Source organism: Sitophilus oryzae, unplaced genomic scaffold (genome assembly GCF_002938485.1).
Source record: "Sitophilus oryzae breed Bouriz unplaced genomic scaffold, Soryzae_2.0 scaffold_1181_pilon_pilon, whole genome shotgun sequence".
Classification (NCBI taxonomy): domain Eukaryota; kingdom Metazoa; phylum Arthropoda; class Insecta; order Coleoptera; family Curculionidae; genus Sitophilus; species Sitophilus oryzae.
In genome coordinates, this window is record NW_022145817.1 from 2192781 (window position 1) to 2216388 (window position 23608).

The following is a 23608-nucleotide window of genomic DNA, read 5'->3' on the forward strand; positions in this document are numbered from 1 at the left end:
TGGTGTAGGTAACTAACCCTACTCTGTTTAATTTATTTAGATATATTATGTTCTCCAAAAAGTCTATATCTACTCTTGCCTTTGATCAAATAAAAATGACGTTCCATACATTCGACGAGAAATACAATTCCGTTGGATCGAATAATAATGAAAAGGAATTGTCTTTTAAAATGTAAGATAAAGAAGACAATCTGACATTTTAGACAAAAAAATTATTGAAAAATATTAAAGTAAGAACTCTTAATTGCGTAGTTCATAAGTAACATAGTTTTACTTTTCAATTATTTGACTTATTACTCACTTTTCTACTTTTCTAATGCGGATTGCTTTCCTTTGCGCTGTGTTTGTTATTTTGAAATTAGCTTCAGCTAAACTGATGAAGGGTAGGCGCCGAAACTAATTGTCAGAGTTAAGTTTACTTCTGGATGACAAACATAACGCGGAACTTAATTATAGAAGTTATAGGAATAATATATACATAGTATATAGGATAACTGGAATATAAGATCTTAATTTCATTGGCGTGTTAGTATGCACTTAGTATGCACGACTGAAGTTTATTCTTCGTCAAGATGCACCAAATACAAACAAATACATCAGGCATGCAGGTAAACAGTAACTCTACAGTAAACTATTGTTCCGTATGATCGAAAAAAAAACAGCGTCCAGTTGGCTGTGAAATGACGATCGATAATATTTTCCATATAAAATGACAACGATCTTCATTTCATAGCCATTGCTGACGCCTGTTTTTTTCAATCATATGGTATTTGTAATAATACTGTACTAATCATGTACTAATATTATATTACTGTAGTATTACTATTTATGTGCATGGCTCATGTATTTATTTGCATTTTGGGACCCTAGTAATAAATTAATAAATTATAAAAATGTGGTGGAACTAAAACTAAAGGTTACGACATTTTTAAAGAAGAAAATAAATAAAATGAGGTTGTATTTGATTTGCTATAATTGAATATGAAGGGTCCAGGTGAATATGAAGCGCCATTTTACTAATTTTATAGGAGAGCACTTGACGTCTGGCGGGTATCCGGTTCTTATCGTGTATTCTATATTTTTACTAGGCGTATATCATAGGATTTACCAACTTATTGCCCGGCCGAGTTTATACATTTTGTAGGGACCAGTTAGACTTACTATAATATTGTAAAATCCAAAAATTAAGAAATAGGTGTTTATCGAGTTTTTCCCCTGGACTCTTCATATGGTAAAGATCAAGTTCTGCACTTAAAACCCTTTCTTCTAAAAATTGCTGTAAATCATTACTGTCCTTTTATAAAAAACTCAAATTATTTTAAACAAAACTGAGTATCTCTAATAAACGTAAAGTCTATTGAGATAAACCAAAAGCAAACTATCGAGAAAAAATGCACTTTGATGAGTGGTTTTGAAATTCCTTATTTTGTTAAACTATTTCATAGGATGTTTCAAACTTTCGTCAAAATAACTATAATTTTTTCTCTTATATTAAACATATGGGGATTAAGGATATTGATTTAAAAAGAGGCTACATCGCTAAACTGTAAAATAATTTAGCTACAAATTGCTTGTAGTAGATTGCTACCCAGTAGAATGTACCCACTTAAATGTAGATTGCTACCCAGTAGAACAAAATAAACTCGCCAGCAAAATTAACGCATAATCGTATATTGTCTTATAAGTTTTATTGTCTGTATTTTAGATCAGTTATATTGGCCTACATTTACTTCTGTTTATTATTTCTTGCTGAGACGATCCTTTTTTTTCATCACTGATAAGAATTTATCAATAGTTTTTATAAATGCCCAAAACAGGTATATTCGCTGAAATGCTCGAAGTTGTTTATTTTAAGATCATTTTACTTAAATCAGTAAAATGAACCCTAATGTACGTCAAAATTGCAGTTATTGCATTATTTGAAGAAGGCTTGTCTTAGGTACAAATAGCGGAAAGATTTCATGTTGGACAATCAACGCGAGCAATAAGAAGATTCCAGGACACTGGAAATAACCAGAGAAGACCAGGCCAAGGCCGTGGTCGAATAACCGATACCCATCAGGATCGATTTTTGAGACTTGAGACTCTGCGAGAAAGGTTTGTGACAGCTACATTGCTCAGCCAGAATTTTATAAGGCGATATAACCAACAAATAAGCAGCGATACGATAAGAAGACGTCTTAGAGAGGATAATCTGAGACCCAGAATAGCTGCAACTAGACCACCGTTGTCCCCAGAGCACCGAAGAGTCCGACTGGCTTTTGCTAGAGAGCATGTAAATTGGGAAAACCATCAATGGTCGAATGTATTGTTCACATATGAGTCTAGGTTTTGCCTATATGGCAACGATCGTCGTATTCCAGTATACAGAAGGCCGGTCGAACGATTTGCGCAATGCTGTATACAACCAAAACATGCTTATGGTGGTGGGTCGGTTATGGTATGGGGCGGCATTAATATGGAAGCTCGAACAGAACTGGTGATCACTCAGAGAGGCCGTCTCACTGCTCACAGGTACATTGTGGACATTTTGGAGCCTCAAGTGGTACCTTTTACTCCCTTTATAGGGGATAATTTTCTTTTAATGCACGATAACGCCAGGCCACATATTGCCAGAGTTGTCCACAATTACTTGGAGGAGGTCCAAATCGAGACGATGGATTTTCCAGCGTATAGTCCAGACCTTAGTCTCATCGAACCTATCTGAGACATGATGGATAGGCGTCTACGAGCTCTACCAAATCCACCCAACAATTTAAATGAGTTATCGCTAAGACTAGAGGAAGTATGGGACGCTATCGAGCAAGATGAAATAAGGAATGAGGTTCTCAGCATATCCAGACGTTGCCAGGCCGTAATCCGTGCCAGGGGAGGCATTAAACCGTGCCTTCTGATTATTTTTTTGTAATGCTTTTGTACTGCGTTTTGCACATTATTCTTTGAACCACTGTATCTTCTTGTTAAGCTAGTTAATAAAATGTCTTTGAAATTTATTATTTTGGTAACGAGTTGTCTAATAAATACATAGTAATTTTACTTTTGAATTCGTTTTATTTTTTTCAAAAAATAAAAAAATAAAATTATGCGTTAATTTTTATGGCGAGTTTATATTGAACTATAAATTACACGAAAATTTTAAAATGTCTTTCGTGACGGTAAGTGTAAATAATCATTATTTTCAGCTTATTCAACCATTTCCAATTCCTCCCTCACATACTCTCTTTGTAGTTGGACCCATTGTTGTTTATTATTGGGCTATGCGGGCCCAAGATATTCCTGCTAATTTTCTAATATCATTGTCCCATCTCAGATTTGATCTTTTCCTAGGTCTCTTTATTCCTCGTACCATGCTGAAATTTTTGTGGTCCATTCTTCTTGCCAGGTGTCCTGTCCATTGTATACCACTGTCCATCCACTAAATACTTAGTTCATTAATTTGTGCTTGTAGTTCCTGAGGACTATTCGCAATCAGCTAATCTTAGATGGTTAAGATATTAAGAGTAAATAATATTGTCTAATATTTAATAAAGGAGAATAAAAATCAATAGAGAAAACTATATGTGCCGGTTTGACTCTCCAAATATCCAAATTCTGTGGATATTAGGACCATCGAATTAACAATTCCGGCTTCCGGTACAGGTCTCCGCCGAAATCGATACCCAGTCGGTGCACAAGTTTGCCGTGTTTATCCTAGTCCCTTTTCCGTAGAGGATATCGCATCCAGACAGGGATTTCCAAATACCTTTTGTAACACTGTTCGCTTTTTTTACCTGCTCTTTTTTTTCCGTCGTTCTATTATTATGTAAAACTTTATTTTGTTGTACGGAGCAATCCACAACGATTGAAATATTTGGGAATACGTTGATAGAGGATTTTAGGATAAGCGATTGGTACCGACCGATGACGCTAGAACAAATTATCGAAATAAAAATTTTGTCATTCATTGATGTAATTTTTGTCGCTTTCCTTTTTCTTCTTCTAAATTTAAGTTCGTAATCTAAAACTTGTTATTTCTGAAGTCGGAATATTTTTCAATGTAAAAAATACTATTTTCAAGACAAATAGAGACTGTTCAGCCATTGTTCACCGTTACGTCATCATTATTTGTCAAATATGAGTTTTAAGGTGTGTCTGAGATCAGTTCATATTGTTTAGAAAATTTTGAGTACGTTCCTATATTATTCATTGAGCGCGTTCCGTTTTTTTCAGCATTTATTTTTTTTTTTTGAACTCTTAATCGGTTACGATCTCTTCAATTCCAGTCTATTGGACTGTTGAAATTCCTATTTCTAAAACATCAGCAACTCGTTATATTATTTAAAAACGCTATAAATTTGTATTTTGCGTAGAAATATTACACATTTGCACTGAACTTACTTCATATACGGCGTCCACGGGTAAGAGTGTTATACCAGAGTCTCTTTCTAGAGAAAAAATATTTACAAGCTATACAGGGTTGTTCACCACATACGACACGGAGTATTGTAGCTAAACGATTAGATTTTTACAAATTGTAAGTTTTGGGTTTGTTGAAGGACTATTAGAGCTACAATTTAAAAATATTTTTACAATATACAGAGTGTCCCAAATAAATAAAAAATATCAAAATTGTATTTTTTTAAATGGAACACCCCGGAACACCCTGTATATTATTGCATTTTTAGTTTCTACGATTAAAATAAAGGTAAATCTGTTTAAGGTTTATTACACTTAAACCTTACCGTTTTTGAAATATTTTAAATTTTGCGAAATTGCAGTATAAATTTTAAAGCTTCATTTCTCCGAGGATATCAAAGTTTTTAATACTAAATATTTACTGAAGTTTATTTATCGATCAGTTATTGTGTTGCAATAATAAAAATTATACTACCTTATACAGTGTGTAAAATTTGATTTTAAATAATTACTAGCTTTAAACGGCAATAACTTATTTACATTAAATAGAACACCCTGTATATTTTATGAGAATCAGATGCACAATTTAATTGTCTATCAAATTGTATTATACCACTTCTTACCTATTCCTTCAAGTTTTCGTAGAAAATGCATTTTCTTATAATTTAGACCTCATTTATCAATATACCCATGGAATATTGACATTTTAGATTGGTTTTAAAACAACAAATGTACAAAATGTACAAGCTAGTAATATTATCGTTTTTAGTAAAACGATAATATTACTAGCCCATTTGTATGCAAAAAGAAAACTATTTAAATCTTTATAAAAGAGTATACCATTAATTAAATATACCCCCAGTATTTCCGCCCAAATACTAATTAACTACATACTTAATTGTGCTCGTTAATAAATTATTCTAAATAAATGTGGATTTGAATCAGAAATTAATATAATAATAAGTTATGAAAATGAACGTCTCTGTTGTTATAAATAGGCATTTGTCGAAAAATTAAATATCATTTTTAAGGTGTTACTTTTTACCACACTGTCTAATACACATACATAATTCAGCTTTTTAGTATTTGGAGCAATTATTATTAATCAACGCAAACAGTCAATTAATGTAGTTTGAATACTGGAATCATATTAATTGGTCCTTTTTAACAAATATTTAAACAGTTTTTTTAATGAAATGAACGAACTATACCGACAATATTAGTATCTGTAATCTTTAAAAATTTGGTACATCTTTAAAAATAATCTAAAATGTCAGTATTCCATGGGTATATTCTGAGTTCTAAATTACAAGAAAATGCATTTTCTACGGAAACTTGAAGAGATAGGTAAAAAATGGTATAATACAATTTGATAGACAATTAAATTGTGCATCTGATTCTCATAAAATATACAGGGTGTTCCATTTAAATTAAACAAATTATTGCCGTTTAAAGCTAGTAATTATTTAAAATTAATTTTTAGACACTCTGTATAAGGTAGTAAAGTTTTTATTATTGCAACACAATAACTGATCAATAAATAAACTTCAGTAAATATTTAGTAATAAAAACTTTGATAACCCTCGGAGAAATGAAGCCTTAAAATTTATACTGCAATTTCACAAAATTGAAAATACTTCAAAAACGGTAAGGTTTAAGTGTAATAAACCTTAATCAAATTTACCTTTATTTTAATCGTAGAAACTAAAAATGTAATAATATATAGGGTGTTCCATTTAAAAAAATACAACTTTGATATTTTTTATTTATTTGGGACACTCTGTATTTTGTAAAAATATTTTTAAATTGTAGCTCTAATAGTCCTTCAACGAATCCAAAACTTACAATTTAAAAATCTAGTCGTTTAGCTACAATACTTCGTGTCGTATGTGGTGAACAACCCTGTATAATGAGCTCTTGTTCATTTTGGTTAAATCTTTGAGGCATTTTTGACAATCAGATTTTAATTTTGACATTGATCGATGTCCGTCAATAAAATTATAACTTCAAATCAAATGAAAATGACAATTACTAAAAAGAATATGCAGTAATTTACGAAATGCCTTAATGACGTCACCAATCTCTTTCATCTGGTTGTCAAGTGACTGAGAGAGTTCGACAATATATGACGTGACGTTGAACGATGGCTGAACATTCTGTATATTGTTCAACATGGGAAAGAAACGCTTACATAATTATGCCTTATTTTCGTACTAGCATTCAAAATGAAGTTAGAAATTGAATGTAATGGGCGAATTAACTTTTATTTAATACAGAATCGCATTTTTCAACACAGTTTAATTTTGAGAGGAGATGAATGATATCAACATACTGTTAACCAGGAGGATGGGATAATATAATAAGCCCATATAAAGAACAGTATATTTTGCCTTTTAAATTAAAAAAAAAATGCAGATTTCCTCCTACAAATTTCAAATGTATCATATTATTAATATTAGACACCATGTAACAAACGTTTTTCGTATAAATCCAGTGTATGAAACTTTAGTATGGGGTTTATTATTAAAATTTATTCCCAATATCGTTTTCCCTACACTGAAAAAAAAAGTAGTAGTAGCTTTACCAAAATCAATAAACTAATATACAGCTCGGGATCTCTCCATTCCATGGAAGGAAACTCCAAAAATATACAATTTTAAAGTAAAATTTCATGTTTTCAACTTTACTAAACACTATGCTATAATCTATAATTATTAATAAAACCGCAGGTAAAACTTCTGTCTTACATGACATATAAAATGTTATGTCTAACTGCCCTTAGTTTTCTAAACGGTCTTCCGTTTTATCTGACAAGTATACTTGCATGTAAAACGTTATGTGTAGACGAAACTTTAGTGGTAATATTTTACGTATGAATAGTATGCTTATAATAAGCACATAAATTAAAAATTTGAAAAAATAAATTTCAAATTTTACATGGCATTTTTAAAAAATATTAATATTAAGTAAAGGTTGCCAGCTCAATAATTTATTATTTCAGATGGCAACAGTGTAATTAAATAAATCACATAAATTTTCGGAAAGCACAAAATAATTTCTGCAGCATAATAAATTAAATAATGTGAAATATCTATTTTACGTTTTTGCCATTATAAAATATAGTAATTGCCTATCATTTAAAAGGACTTAAAATTTTATACGAGCTACAAATGAACTTCGGGCAAATAGAAATGTATGAGAAACCTTTCGAGTTTCGAGTATTATAGATATAGATACATATTACAGAAATAGTTTTTTTTATCGATATGTTACGGTTAAGGTCCAGTGTCCGGTTAATGTCGACATTAATACATAAAACATAAAAAAATTTCCAAAAAAATTTTCAAAAAATTTCGTATTTTCAAAATTTATCACATAAACAAAAATATTTATATTTATATGCAAACAGCTTTGACAAAAATTCTATCGATAATTTTATTGGAAATAACAACGTGGAAAAACAATCCAAAACTGAAATTGAAAATAAAATTAAATCCAGTTTACTTCAATTGGATTTTTCTTTCTACATTCAATATTAGAAAATACCTAACTTATATGAACAGGAAAAATATGATCATAAGTATTTATTAAATTTTATATTTATGTGCTTATAGTACAATTCTTTTAAAAGTTCCTCAATATGGCCGACCTAGTTACGAAAATTGGTAATTTTTTTTTAATGAAAAATAAGTTAAGTCTTTGGTTAACAAATAACATTTTTCAGGATTGTCAAGTTGACGTTAAAGTTAGGTTATTAGGTGGTTGTCATAAATAAAAACATAGATTATTGAAATTATTTAATTAGAATTAAAGGTATTTTACCGCAGATTTACCGAAGAGATTTTGCTTAAAAGTATTTTATAAACTTTCTCAGTCAGAATATTAACTCCCCTGTTTCTTATATTTCAGTTAAAGGGACGTAAGAACTATAGGAAGTGAATTTTTGTTTTCATGTTTTGACGATATCTGAGAGTTCCTAGAATTATCAAGATTATTGAATAACTATAGTTGTTTAATAAGTGAAATTAATAAAAGACTTGGAAATAGGAAGATGCGTGATGCGTTTCATGTTATAGTTTATAGATCACCTCATTTCTCTTAATTTGTTATTTCAGTACAGTTAATCACAAATTGAATTGATGTGTGCAAAAACAGCTAGGATATATTTTCAAACATCTTATTTAAATAGTTCTTTTATATACTGTTAAAACTGTATCAACTACAAAGTATTTAGCAAAAAGTTATAAGGTAATAAATTTTGTAGATATAATTTATGAAAATTTATATATAAAGATTAGAACACAATCCTCTGAAAAAGGAAATACTCAAAAAATCATTAAATATACTTTATTAAAAATAACAACATACAAAAACATCCATGCAAACTGTAATAATCAGAACATTTTGTGTTCAACAACAATTTGTGTTCACACTCCCGTCAGAAAAGCCAGAAATGTTTGTTTAAATATTAACTTATTTTAAATTGCCAGAAACACATCAGAATATGTCACAACCACAACTATAGGTTTGGAATCAGTACTAGATTTTATACCTAGTAAGTAATGTGTCAACTAACAAGTATAGGATAAAAAAGAATTATTAATATAGAGTGTACTATACAATGTCCTCTGCTTATTTATGAAATGACTTTCCTTTCAAATGTGAGGAATACCAGTAAAATAAAACATAATTTTTGGTTTGGTTTGCTGTTTGATATTCTAACTACATCTATTACAAACCTTAAGTGCTTTTACTGAGTAACTGTATTTTTTATTATTCTTTGTGTATCCTGTAAAGTAAAAAAATATATAATATTTCAAGAAATAGTATTGCAGAAATCAATGCAATAGATATCAAACAGATTCATAAAAACTACTTACAATTATTGTACATATTATATATTTCAAGTGTTATTTGATCTTTGGTCCCATTACCAACATTACCTCATTTAGGTCTTCTCTACTAACTCAACTTTTAAACCTGTTTTAAACCTTCTTTATATTTTGAAATTGATTTACAACAATCTGTAATGCCCGCGCTGTTTCCTGAAATATAAGTTTTAATCTATTTATTATCATATAGGGTCATATTACAAACCTGAAAATTACTGATACGAGGAAACTTCTCAAAATAATTAGAGACCTTTTTACAAACATCTGGACTAATTTATTTTCACGAATTTGTGGACCAGTCAATGTTTTCTAACACGTTTTTAAGCGTTTTACACATTTTGAATATCTTCCAGCCTATTCCTCAATTATTGATCGGTGAAAAGATTATTTATAACTATATAATTAGTACTGCAGGCTGCAGGTTAAATAAAAGAACAAAATCAAGTAGAATTTGTGAATAAAAACTCAAAAAATAATGAAAATATTTAGAAAAAGGAACCGTAAACGTCAATGTCAGCCAAGTGTCAGAGTTCAATTGGATTTACCACAGATTATCAATTTGAACGATTGGAACTACAGTCGATTCCAATCTAGAGATTTTCGTTTTTTAAGCCTCCCATACTGAAGTCCGCCATATTGGAAAGTTTTAAATGAATACAAGTATAGTCAATAGACTGAAATATCGATACCTAAAATTCCAGAAGAGATTGAAATGATATAATGTCATAAATAAATAATGCAGATATTAAAAAACTTATAAGGCAACAGTATTTGCAGAAAAAGACTGGGTATTGGGCGACTGAAGCAGTTTGTGGAATTTCTAGAAGGATTTTGATGATCGGTGAGCGTGTTGTTGCAATTAATTAATTTTATAAGGTTTATAAGGTATATTAAATATATTGACAATATATCTAGTTATAGTGTTTCCCCTTGATCACTAAAAATTAAATTTCTTGCTTTATCTACAACGAAGTTACAGGGGGTTCAAAAGTGCTGTAAGAACGATAATTAAAAATTGACTTTCAATATACCGAAAATAAAACCCGTACAAAAAATAAGACATTCTGCAGTAAAAACCAAGTTAATTAATTTTGAATAACGTCAACTTTAATCGTTTTTTTTTCTTGTGCTTTCGATGTTGCAATAAAAATCCTCCTTTTTCTAGAAATATGATCAAATTTAGTCTTCAATTTCTCAAGAGGCTTCAACGAAACGATACTCTAAATGGCATAATTGGGAAAAGACTCGTGATTGGCTCTTTCCCTATTGCGTTGATCTTTCTTTTATGTTCTTTTTTCCTTCTGTTAATTGATTTTTAAAAGGTAATCGAGTTAGAGAATCGATTAGAAACCTTCTGGTTCTTGTCGTCTTTTTTGCAAAACGTAATTTGGAAGCGCTTACGAGGGAAAAGCCGTTCCAATTACGGCGCTAGTGATATAGCATCAATATAATTTTGTAATAGATGCGCTAATAACATATTAATATATGTTAAATTGTTTTGCTCTTGAATGAGCTTGAGTCGGACTCGTCCCACACCTCGTCGCAGCATAAAAATTGTTTTTTATGACGTTGACTGATCGTTGAGTACTACTTGAGCAGATATTTTGTAGTATAATAGCAACCTGATCACTTTATGGTTATGAGCCGCTAATTTATACCTGTAAAAATGGACCAAGATCCCTCGGCTACTGTGAGCAGTCTAGTTACGAAATGTTCAAATATTACGGGAGTTGGTGAAGCTACGATTTATACAGGGTTCGGCAATAGTGCGTCGGGCATCTGTAGCTCCTAGAATAAAAAACTTTAATTTTGTTTAAATGCTAACCTAAAGTATGTACTACGATGTATTTCAGGAAAATATTTTAACTTCTACAAGGTGACTCAAAAAAGTGTGAGTGGATCGGGATGATTTTTTTTAAATGGAGCACCCTGTATATTATTGCATTTTTGGCTTCCTTTCAGATCACTTTACATAATCCTAAGATATGAGTAGATATATTTCGATAGTTTCAGAGATATTAATCAATAAATAAAAAAATATATTTTTTTCAGCCTTTCTTAAAAAAAATATTAAAAATACAAGAACTGTCCTGAAATCAAAACTATAATATGTGTTTACGTTAGATGGTCTGTACTTACTTTGCTATATATATCGTCATCCTAAATCATACAGGATGTTCACAATTCTACGCCAAACTTTCTAAAATATAAAATAAATTTTCTTCGTTTTTTTTAAATGGAACACCCTGTATATTATTTTTTTTTAGTAAATGGAAAACTAAAAAATGAACATTTTTTGTATATAGAGTATTTCAAATTTTTAACGGTTTCGCAGATATTCGGTTTTATATTTCAATGGCATTTTCCTTAGTAAACGTTTATCAAAGCCACCCAATGATTTTTCTCTCGTATTTTACCGTTGAATGGGCCATATGAAATAATACCGCGAGTATCTGCGAAGCCGTTAAAAATTTTGAAATACAAAAATGTTCATTTTTTAATGCCATTCTTAAACGTCATCTTTTATCTATTAAAAGAATAATGTACAGGGTGTTCCATTTAAAATAACGAACAAAAAAGATTTTATATTGTTTGGCGTAGAATTTTGAACACCCTGTATGATTTAAGATAACTATATTTATAGCAAACTAAGTACAAACTATCTAAAATAAAGACCTAATATAGTTTTGATTTCAGGACAATTCTTGTATTTTAATAATTTTTTAAAAAAGGTTGAAATATTTTTTTTTAAATTTATTTATTAATATCTCTGAAACTATCAAAACTTATTTAAAAATATCTTAAGATTATGTAAAGTGACCAGAAAGGAAGCCAAAAATGTAATAATATACAGGGTATTCCATTAACAAAAAAATCATCCTGATCCACTTACACTTTTTTGAGTCACCCTGTAGAGGGTAAATTATTTTCCTGAAATACATCCTAATACATACTTTAGGTTTGCACTTAAACAAAATTGCTAAGTTTTTTATTTTAGAAGCTACAGATGCCCGACGCACTATTGCCGAAACCGATAGAGTTCTGTGAGAGAGAGAGAAAAAGTGGATCTGTTTGTGAGCCCAAAACATCTACGGAGAGGAAGCCATTGGCAGTTGATGAAAACGCCAAAAAAATCCATTGACTGGTGTAGAAGCATACTATATAATAAGCAGACGTGTGCACGCCTTTTACTTATACAAGAGAATACCAACTCTCGATAAAATTGAGAAAGTTGTAAATGAAGACGAAAACTTACCGGTCATGGGAAGAAAGAAACTTTGGACTGCTTTAAAGAAAATTTTTAAAGAACTTCTCGTGTGAAAATTACAACCGGAAGTCTGTACGCATTGACAGAGAAAACACAATTCTTTAGAGAAGAATCCCTCGGCTACTGGAAGGGACATTCGGCTTTAAGGGACATTCGTAAATATCACAGGGAAGGAAAATCTACCTAGACGAAATATGTCTGAATGAAGAATATTCTGTTAAGAAAATCTGGCAAGACAATAGCAGTGAACGTTTTGGTAAAGCGTTTTTAGAAGGATTATCGACTGGTTTGAAAATCCCTTCCGAGAAGGACGTAGGATAATTATAATGCATATTGGGGGAGAGTCCTACAGAATGGACTACTGCATTTGAATCTATATCATACTCTGCAAGCTGTAAGGTTTCATCCATGTCTGTACCCACTTTCTTATCCTTCTACCACAGAAGAAGTAATAACCCTAAAAGGTATCCTGCACCAACTTGTGCATGTAGGGATGGGAGCATAGTTCGTCCAGTTCTAACCTTGCTTTCCCAAATAGAAAGTGTCGTTTGCGATCAAAAGCCACGTGGTATTCGGATACTATTAATTTGCAAACATCATTTTATTTCGTAAATTTTCCTCTACATTAAATGGAAAACTGAAAAAAATTGTTATTAAATGTTAAAATATCTAAAACTTAACATTTTTCCAATAAAGCAAAGAATTCTGCAGATTATTCTTTGCCGCGATCTTGAACTGGCGACGTTCTTCTAAAAATTAATTTCAATTTTAAGACGCCTGTTTATGACCCCATTAACGTTCCAGGAAAATTAATAAAACTCTTGGTAAATATCGCCCGAGGTGGTATATGCTCCTGTAGGAAATTTTATTATTCCTCTACCAATCCAAAATGGCTTCTCAGAACAACAACCGTAAAATAAGTAAATATACTGTGACTTTAATATTCACATTTTAATAAAAAATCACCAGCTGAACTAAGAAATATATTAAACATTAACATTATTTTTGAACCAAAGTACAGGATTTTCAGAGATATTTTTTTTTAATTTATAGCGATACCTGCAGAATTACCTATTGGATAATGATTGGGCCGATAATGATATCCCAGCACTCTTCAGGCGGAAATCTACGCTATCGAAAGATGCGTACAACTTGTCTTTGATAGGAACTATCGGAAAAAAGAAGTGATCAACTCAGTAACCATCAATATGAAGTTGGTCAAAGAATGCCTAGAGAAGCTGAACAAATTGGGAAGTGAAAATGAAGTCTTCCTATTCTGGGTACCAGCCCACCAAGAAAGGAACTTTAAACAGTAAACAGTAAACACAGATGCCCTTTAGGCAATTATGCGGAAGTTTGGAGTGGGTACCCAGCAAATTTCTTACAGTGTGTAAAAGCCTCCGTAACAACAAGTCGAGAGTGTCACATCATGGATCACTGAGCGATCTCTTCCTGACAAATACAGGAGCTGGGCAGGGATGTGTCTTAGCTCCTCTTCTATTCAACATATTCATGGCTGCGCTCTCTATTAGAGTGGACAGCAAACTGCAGGAAAGAGGAATGGGTGTTAGATACAGGTACGACGGCGGCGGTCTGTTCAACGTAAAAAGACTTAGGGCAAAAAATACGTATAAAATTCATCACAGAACTTCAATACGCTGATTACTGCGCTCTAGTTGCTAAAACGTTACAGCAATTACAAGAAATGCTGAACTCATATGTCTGGGCATACGAGGCCTTAAGCTGAACATCGATAAAACTAAAATCATGTGTACTTCCCTGGAAAATCATAACAGTGCTATAAATATCGGAGAAAAACTACTGGAATATGTAGCAGAATTCAATTACCTCGGCAGTTTAATTTCGGAAAAGGCAAATATCGATTCTGAAATTCAGTACATTAGCAGAGCCTCAAGAGCATTCTGGAAACTAAAAGACAAGGTTTTCTACAATCATGATTTGAGCACAAAAACGAAACTTGCAGTGTACCGAGCAGTAATAATCCCCACCATGTTATATGGAAGCGATACCTTGGTGCCGTACCGCCGCGCCGGTACACGAACGCATTAAACAAGTTGCAACAGTGACACCTTAGACAACTGTAAGAATCAAATGGTACCACCATGTCTCAAAGGTATTAGTCCTTGGAAAAGCGAAAGTTTGCGAGAGCGCCAAGTCATGATTACTAAATCCTTCTTAAGATGGGCTGGCCACGTATGCAGGATGCAAGAAAACTGTCTACCGAAATCTCTTCTCTATATTTATCTCTTTATTTTTGAACTTGTAAAGGGTCAGAGGAAAACGTGTGGACAACTCAAAAGATACAAGGATATTTTCCATGAAAACTTATAGGAAGCAGCGCACAATAGAACGCAATGGAGAAGAATTGTAAACTCAGTTAACAACGACAACCAAAAAGTAAAAAGGTAACAAAATAATGAGATTTTTGAATGTCCGGATTGCGGAAGAGAGATAACATCACGTATCGGGCTTTTCAGTCACAGAAAAGCTCGTTAAAGAAATAGTCTTACGTAACCATCTTCTGATGCTTGTCAAATACTCGTCAGCGAGTAATGGCAGTAAGTAAGTAAGTAAGAAGGCAATTACCAACCCAACCCCAACTGTAACACGCTGTATAATATAATATATTGTAACGTTTTTAGTTCGTTACATGTCTTTTTTATATATAATATATGATGTCTGGCCTATCATCACCGGATTCCCTCTCGTTCAGGCCGGATAGTTTATTTGACGCGCTTGGCGTAATTTTTACGTTCTCTAGTCAGCAACCCTGCTATCGTTTCACTGTTCTGTGGAGGCGCGCGCTGTCAAGATCCTTTCAACGCCTCTCTGCGTTTTAACCTCACTTTGTTTTTGGCCGGTTTGCGGCACGGTTGAAAATCGTGCTGTTAGAAATGGCAATTTAAATCTTGCTGCAAAATCTGAATCAGCCATTTCGAAGCAACAGGTAAAAATGAGTTATTATCTTTTATAGATTCGCTATTATTATTGAATATTTTTAGGGTAGAGTTTTGGATTGGCCCACCTTAACTCGTATTTGTATTTTGCTGACACATTGGTGTACTTTTGCTGTTGTCCTCCAGAATGTTAATTGGAAGAAAGGACAGTTCTTTTGTTTATTATTGAGCCCTCGGAAGTGTTTCGAGGTAGGTTTGTTGTGTTTATTATACCTGAGCAGGTTTTAAACACGAGTTTCATGTTTTTAGGGTCTTATGGACGGACTGTGTCCAAGGTATGGGCAGGTGTCCCATATCTATGTATTGATTCCAAGGTTCGGGCATTATCCAAGGGCCTAGTAGTGTTCCAGGGTACGGGTAGTGTCCCCATATTGCCACAGTATGGATGTAGCGTAAGGCCCATGCTGCTTCGTTCCCATTTCTCAGTCTAGTCAGTAGTTACGGCTGTATCAATTCATGGTGTCCTCATTCTGGCCCCCTTTTGTTGTATTGGATGGCCGAGTACAGAGATGCAAGCCCACCTCACGCTGTTACTGTTTGAAGCAAGATTACATAAAGAACAGCTAAGTGTAGATTTAAGTTCTAGTTTTACATTTAACATTTAAAACATTTTCAGTCTTAAACAATAACGTACATCTTAAGTAATATCGTACAGACTATGTTTAGTGGTTAGATTGTTAAGAACATTCATGTCGATTTAATATTTAAAATATGATTTAGATCTTAGGTTTCATTACATTACGTCTTGTAATGGTATTACTTTCATAGATATTTAGTACAACTCTTAACACCATTTTTTTTACATATAACCACTATATATTTATTAGAATTCTACAATGTCATGTACCAACAAACAACATCATGAAATATAGTCATTAGTTTTAAGTAATATACAACTGTGTTTTCTTTCTCTGTACATGCCTGGAGCCCAATATCTATATTTTTTTGTTTATTGTTATTGATTAGTTTTCTCTCTAGTGAAATACCCCAAGTAGCATTTGGACGTTATCTAACGTCGGGTATACGTCGCGTTCAATAAACCCGACGTCGGGTACCAACGTCGGTTCGACCGCCTGACGACCCTTATTTGCACCTAAATGGGGAATACAGATTCGGGTCGCCTCGACGTCGGTATCTGACCTAATAGGGAATGTAATTCTACCAATTACCAACGCCATATTACGTTGGATTTTAGTCACTTAAAATTCGTCGCTAAGCACTTACGTTACGTTTGGTTTCATATTCGCTACCAAGAATACATAAAAAACCTAACCAAACTACCTAATTACAAATGGATTCATAATCACCCCTCGAATAGAACTATAAGTGCCTACCTAATTTCATATTATAATAATTCTGAATCATTGGTCGCGTTCATCAGGACGTAGCGCTACCGCAGCGAACACTAATTTTCTGCTGAACGCGCCGATTAGTTGTGAGCGCTCTGGGATCAGTCGCCATTTTTTCCATCAGATTTAAAATACGCTACGCTACCGATGCATGATGGATTAAACGTCACATACGCCAAATGTCACAAAATGTTTTGGAAAACCTTTGTGGAAAACGAAAACAAAGCATTTTGTTTATTGTTCTCGGTTGACTAATAGCCTCGATTTGTGCCAAAAATGGGTGAAAACAATTTAATATGCATTACTCATGATACAAAGAATACAAGGTATGATATTGCGCAGGTTGGTCACTACGTCACAGGTGATAAACGACACGATTGGTCGGCAAGCTCTACGCGCCAATTTCAAATTGTCAAACAGATTGTGTCATCTGTGAAATTTGATTGTGTCAAAATGTGAAAATAATTTTTCAAATGTCAAGCTCGATGTCAAAACATAACTTTTGGGGTTATGTCCTAATTCTTCCCTATTTTAGGTCTTTTTTTATTAGTGGCAATTGAACAATATGGATATTTTTTTGTATGGCGTATGACGTCACAGGTGGTATGCGCAAAAAATGCTTAACGAAATTGGAGCCGCCATCGATCATACCTTGTTTTCTTTGTACCATGTGCACATGTGCATTACTTATGATTTTGATCTAAAAAGCACGTTCAACCAATCGATGGTACATCGCTCACTGATCAACTTGTCCTGATGAACGCGACCATTAATCCAGACATCAGTTTTGTCAACGGAAGTCACTTTTTTGATATATCTGATTAAAATACTCCGGAAAACAACGAGCGCCTTCAAAAGTAGGTAGATTTATGAAATAAAAATATCTCTAAAAAAGTAACTCGCAAAATATTTTTTTTTATTTTCTAGCTGGTTTAATCATAAAACTGTACTGTGGTTACCCCCAACCTTATCAATATTATTCTACTAGAAATCGGAATGTGAATATAAATTTTAAAAACAAAAAACGATTTTAAAATGGCTGACAATCGGATACCTGTAAAGAATGGCGGATTTCTGTGTCCGACTTAATATGAACTACCAATATACCAATTCCGACCGGGTCTCCAACATTAGTCGTCTCACACGACCGAAGTCATCAAACCGGACGACCGGCAATCGTATTATGACGTATATAATTCCAACGTAACCTCACTTTGCGTATCAGTGATTTGTGGATTTGTGCAACTATATTTTAGTTTTTGTTTTCTATTTAAAAGAATGGGCAGCCACTTTTTTAAGATAGTATATACAAAATTTAAAAGAATTGGAACCAGTACCTCACATGTAGGAGGAGGATGGGGTCTGCTGGTTTCCTAAGCTAAAAAATGAAATTAAGATGCACCAGTGTAATGCAGCATCTCTTCGGGGATAAAAAGCATTCGTGGGTGGAGGAAAGACATCACTACTACTATTATTATTTTGCAAAAGCCTCGACCTCTTTCTGTAAAATGTAGATGAATGTCTAAATGCCTTTTTAGTGTTTTTTAGGCATAATAAAAAAAAATAAGTTTGTTTACCCAAACTTTTTATTAGGTTATGTTCATGATGTTTATTAGGCCGCAAATGCTACTTAATGGGTTGTATTTACGGACGTAAATAGAGATACGTAAATTAGGTTAAAAATATGAACATAGAATACAACAAAATATAATTGGACGTTACTTTAGGGATTATCAATGAGACGTCTCCTATTCGGACAACGGGTAGACGTCGGACTAGTTCAAGTATAGGTACGTCGTGCAAGCCAACGTTGGAACGACGTTGGGAAATTAATAAAAATGGTACGTTGTTATTTTGTACGTCGACAGATCGTTGGATTTACCGACTCGGATCCAACGACGTCGCTTTTAATAGGAAAGCGACATCACCAGTCGTATCACCAGCACCCGACCTAAATTTGCACAAAGTCTGACGTCGCTTCAGGTCAGATTTAGTTCGAAGTCAGATAGATGCTACTTGGGACCTTACCCACGACTGCTCTCCGATGAAAAGCTGCCGTTCGCAGTGGTAATGTTTATAAAAAACGCTATAATATAACCTGAATTTATGAATATTTTTAACCTAACCAAATCTAATATTTCTTGCTTGTGCTTTTCTAACCTTTTTTACTTTTAATAGAATAACATTCTGAAATGAAAAATGATTTCTATAAAATTCTCCTGATATACATATGTTTTAGTTTATTTTCCTCATCTATCTCACTACACCCCCACTGACCACAACCGTTATTCAACAACAACAGTATCCTCCTCCACTGACCACTATATCAATGGACCCTCGTCATCACCTAGAATTGCTTCCACTTACTTCAGTCCACCTCAGGCTGAACCTAATAACTCTGAAACAACCGCACAGGGAACAATTATTACACAGCAAGGAAGAATCGCTAGTGTCGGTGGGAGGCTAGCGGAAGCAATATCCGTGAACGTTATGTCGGATAAGGGGGTGCAAGTTGATGACCTCGATATTGCAGAAGCAGGGGAGGCACGTAGGGATACGAATGGGGTTAGTGGAAGCTGCATTCGTTTGATGAATGAGGCGTGACTAAGTTTAATCCTATTTGTGTGTGCGATAATTCTCGGATATTAACACGATTAATTAATAAGCTTTCAGGTTTTTGTAGCGGTTGATAGGTAACAGATATTTTTATTTTGCATCACTAACAGAGAAAAAAATTGAATATTACTATTTAGTCAGTTATTGGTATTACCAGCGGCGAATCTATGGTTAGAAACAGAGGACAGTCCTCTTTTTGATCTCACTGTCCTCTTTTCTCTCTCGTATTGAAAAAGTACCAAACTCAAAATCTAAAAAATGTTTCTGTATCGCCACAATGTTTTAAAAAATTGTTAATCTGTGTGTTTTCTACTCCCACTCGTTTGTACAGAAAAGTCGAAGAAATATTTATGAAAAAGAAATATTGGTGGAAGCGATCAACATGTTTAACTATTTTATGTTTACTTATTGTTGGCTCATGTTGTGAAAAAAAAGTTTTGTTAAAAATGGTTTTTTTTTATTTTAACAAGTTTTGAGTATAAATATTGTTAAGAAAATAAGAAAGACCAATCGCATACCATTGACATAACTTTTTGATAAATACTAGACATTTGGGCGAGGTTAAAAAAATGTTTCACCTGTGCCTCTTTTTTACCCCCTCGTCCTCTATTTTTTATTTTGAAAGTTGGCAACCCTAGCGTCGGAGCTTTTATTGATGCGGATGATGAGTCGCATCCCTTCAAAATATTGTAATGCGTTTTGGTTTAAAAAAACAGATACATTCACAGCGTTGTTTTTTTTACCTAACCTTTTTTTAATTTGGTTTGATTATTTTTTAACCTGCTACATTTTTTATGTATTTTATTTTTGTAACTTCAAAATTAAAGACTTTAATAAAAAAGAGAATAAAACTTTATTGTGTTCGTAAAATATTATTTTTGCAGTTACTGATTACATCCCCTTGTAATGACGCCACCCTACGCCGCTGGGTATTAACATATTTGATCTACAGTGGTGGCCAAAAGTATGGAAACTTTTTACTTTTTAAAATATCACAGAAAATATTGCTATGCTTAAACTCTCAGGAATATAAATGAACAGCTTATCAGCAAATAAAAGTATTCCAAAAATTACACAGCGAAAAAAATCTGTTTAGCAGTTTTTGTAGGAGAACAATAGATTTCTTGTGGCCAAAAGTATGGAAACCATAAATAAATACATTAAAATTATTTAGTTTAAGCTGATAAACGGTACAATTTGCTTCAGATAAATATAAACATCATGCCCAAGTCTAAATATTTCTACGGATTTAAAAAATAAAATAGTTGAATTATACAAGAGCGGTTATAAACAAATTCAAATAAGTAAAAATTTAAACATTTTAAAAGGCACCGTTTCGAAAATAATTCATAAATTTAATAAAACAGGGAACGTTTCAACAGCTTTTAAGTCAGGAAGACCAAGAAAGTTGTGCAACAGGACAATGAAAGTAATGAAGAGAATATCAATGGGAGATCCAAGAAAAACATCCACAGACATTTCTCGAGAAATGGGTGAAAGGGGAATATCGGTGTCTGCACGCACGGTGAGAAGAAGGTTGGATGACATGGGACTTTTTGGAAGAGTTGCGGTGAAGAAACCACTAATATCAAAGAAAAATAGGATGGCCCGCTTTAAATTTGCTCAAGATCATCTCACCTGGTCTTATCAGAAATGGAATACTGTACTGTTTAGCTACGAAAGCAAATTTCAACTGTTTGGTAGTGACGGGAGACGTTATGTCCGAAGACCAAAAGGTACACGGTACAGCCATAAGTACCAGATGCCCACAGTAAAACATGGGGGTGGGAGTATAATGGTAAGGGGGTGTTTTTCTCGCTCAGGTGTTGGTCCCCTTGTTAAAATTGATGGGATAATGGACCGTTTTTTGTACAAAGACATATTGGAGAATAATATGCTGCCTCATGCTGATGAAGAAATGCCACTCAGATGGTTGTTCCAGCAAGACAATGATCCCAAGCACAAATCTCGGTTTGTTCAAAATTGGTTAAACGAACATAATGTTCCACTAATGGATTGGCCCTCACAGTCTCCGGATCTTAACCCCATAGAAAATTTATGGGACCATTTGGATAGCAAAATTCGAAGCCATTCTATTTCAAATAAAAATGAATTATGGGAAGTGCTAAAAACTGAATGGGCGGCCATTTCCAGTAAAGATTGTACGAGATTGATCGATTCGATGCCACGAAGATGTAGAGAAGTAATTAATTCAAAGGGATATTCCACTAAATATTAGTAATTTTTATATTATCTTGAATTTTAATAAACATTCTTCTTAAGTTTCCATACTTTTGACCAAGAAAATATTCATAATTTTTTATATATTTTTTGAAAGCTGTAATTTTTTATTTAAATGTATTAGGTTTTGTAGGAAATTATTTGTAGGTCACGATTATATAAGTCGTTTTATTTCATATTTTAATTTCTCAGCATAAATGACAAATTAAAAAAGTTTCCATACTTTTGGCCACCACTGTATATACAGTTCACACCTAATAAACTTTAGTCACGTGATTAAACTTGACCGGCACAGCGTTGTCCACTTTCATTTATTTTCTTTTAATCAAAATATTTTAGGAAACAAAAATATACTCTGTTTTTTTTCTCAGGTAAGATTTCGACAGACGATGACAGAAGAAAAGCAGATGACGTCCCATACCAATCTATTTATTTTACTAAAAAAAGTTTCTAATAATTTTTAAGTTATCTATGGATGGGTTTAAATATAAATCCGTCCTGCGTCGTGTCTTGTTGTTTTTAACCAGTTTTATTGGTTTATTTAAAAAATGACAGATCGTATTTCAATTTTATTGGTTTGACGGAACGATGAACGACAAACGAACGCCGATGCGTATGAACTCGCCTTTAGATTTTTGTCATTTTTGACACTTGTCAAAGTCTTGCCAAATTATAGGTTATAATTTTGTGTCAACTTTGTTAAATACCCTGCGTTTGGAAGATGATGCATTTTGATTCGTATTATTACGTGTGTTTTGTGTCTTTTGAAGTCAAGTGGAGGAAAAATCGAGTGAAAATTAACTGTAGACCCAGAGCACAGTTTATGGTTAATACTCGCTGCCCAGGCAGAAAGTCTTATACACCAATGAAGTTGCCATCGATAAAGTTTGTATACAATTTCGTCGTAGATAAGTGCATGTCGTATATGGTAGAAGTAGCTACCATATACAGCTACAGAGTAGCTGTAAAATATCGACATCACACGATAGGTAAATAATGGATTTTAGTACTGCAGAAAAATAATGTCAAAAGGTAACTGGTTTAAAAAAATTATGATTAAAGTTAATTAATCAACCTTTAAGGTATAAAATTTGGTAGGTGTTATTATTAATAAAATAGTTTGTTTTATTCACCTATGTTGTTTTATCTATTCCTGTGGAATATTACAAATTTGTATTTGTACATAAGTTATATTGATAAATATAATCATAAATGCGGGTAGTTTCATAAAGCTTGAAAGTAAATAATAGTTCTTTTTTATATTTTTTTGGTATGTAGTGTCTTGTTCTTGTTTGTTTTGTATTAACACATACCGTTTTTATTAAATAAAATAACTCAATTACATTTTTTCAGTTTTATACAGTTTTTTTTCACAGTATTTTGAAGTAATCACTTGTCATCTTGTCAATCAAATTTTAAATATATCCTGCTATGCGTTCCAATTGTACCAACTTATTTCTTTGTAAAATAAAATAAGCTACTTTGAAATTAAAATGACAGACACATCTATCACTGTCAAGGATCTTCTCGTTGGACAGACTATAAATTAGTTATAAATATATAAACAGTTATTATTTACCTCAACAAAATTCACCATCGTAACAGCACTTAAGGGACATAAAGGACCATTATTACACCGCTTTCCCGTTCAAAATATTCTAACAAAGTTGCGATGAGTTTTTTACGGCTATTAAACTATCTTGTACACTTCGCACTAAAAGCGGTTTTAAAATGGACGATGTTCGACTGCAAGATCTGCTAGTAAACATTTAAGGTTAAGGTATAACAACACTATTTATTTAAATAAAAACTCGTAGTACGAAACTAAAGTGTCAAAACGAATGACAATGTCAGGAAATAAATAAAAAC